We start from the raw sequence: 1122 nt of genomic DNA on the forward strand, positions 1-1122 counted from the left end.
GACTGGCATGTTTTTTTAAGCATGCACTTGATGACTTTCTTGTGCTGAATATTCCTAAAATGCTGGTGCAATTTATTGTTATTATTAATATGATTATTATTACCAATAATAATCATAATAATAATAATAATAATAAAGTATTTCTTTTACATTTCTTTTTTTCACTTACATATATATTTTTACCAAATATTTCCTATTGTTATAGTTTCCAGTTGAGTTTGTTTATTTATTTATTTATTTATTTATTTATTTATTTGACAGGGACAATACATGAAGTCATGGTATACATTTAAATAAAGGGCAATCAATGCAATGTATGTAGGACTTCTAGCCATAGCTAATTTGCAGACTTTGTCCCTGGTTAGGCTTTTAAGAAATAAAAAATACATAATACAACATCATAAATAAAAACAATTTACATATATACAGTATGTTCCCCATCAGAGGTCAGTGATCGCAGGTTTGGTTTAGTTTCAGCCAGTGTTTCACATTTTCATGAAACCTTTTCAGATCAGGTTGTGTTTTTATTAGGGCGTTCTAAAAATGTATTTCTTTTACTGAAAAATATGACTGACCAAAGGTTGTTTTTTGCACTGTGCCTCTCTGCAGTTACCATTTGCTGATCCCCTAGTGGCTATTCTATTGGTATTTATATTTGTGACATATGGACAAAGTACAGCTGGGGCCAGATTGTTCACACATACAGTATGTAATACCACAGAAATGTGTCATCTCATCTCATCTACATGAATCTGGTGGTGAGATTTATAGATGTCGATAAAGTTATTTTTCATACAGCTTGAAAAAAAGATAATCTGGCTCACTTTGAACTGATTTTTGTCTCCTAAGGGGCAGAGGAGGTCTTTTTTATGTCACACTTGTCCTGTTAACTGATTTGAGTCAACAACATCTAAAACTGGACCAAAGGGGAATCTGCTGACTCCCAGTGACCCACTGACCAGTGCTTTGTTTGGACTGCTCCCAGGCCAGGTTCTGGAAACCCTTTGTGGCAGTGACCCTGAGCAAATAGAGAAATGCCTTATCACCTGATCGAGCAAGGGATAAGATAAGATACAATTTATTGATCCACACAGGGAGCAGATATAGTGTAGATAAATGACT

The sequence above is a fragment of the Sebastes umbrosus genome, chromosome 6 (assembly GCF_015220745.1).
Source record: "Sebastes umbrosus isolate fSebUmb1 chromosome 6, fSebUmb1.pri, whole genome shotgun sequence".
NCBI classification, from domain to species: Eukaryota; Metazoa; Chordata; class Actinopteri; order Perciformes; family Sebastidae; genus Sebastes; species Sebastes umbrosus.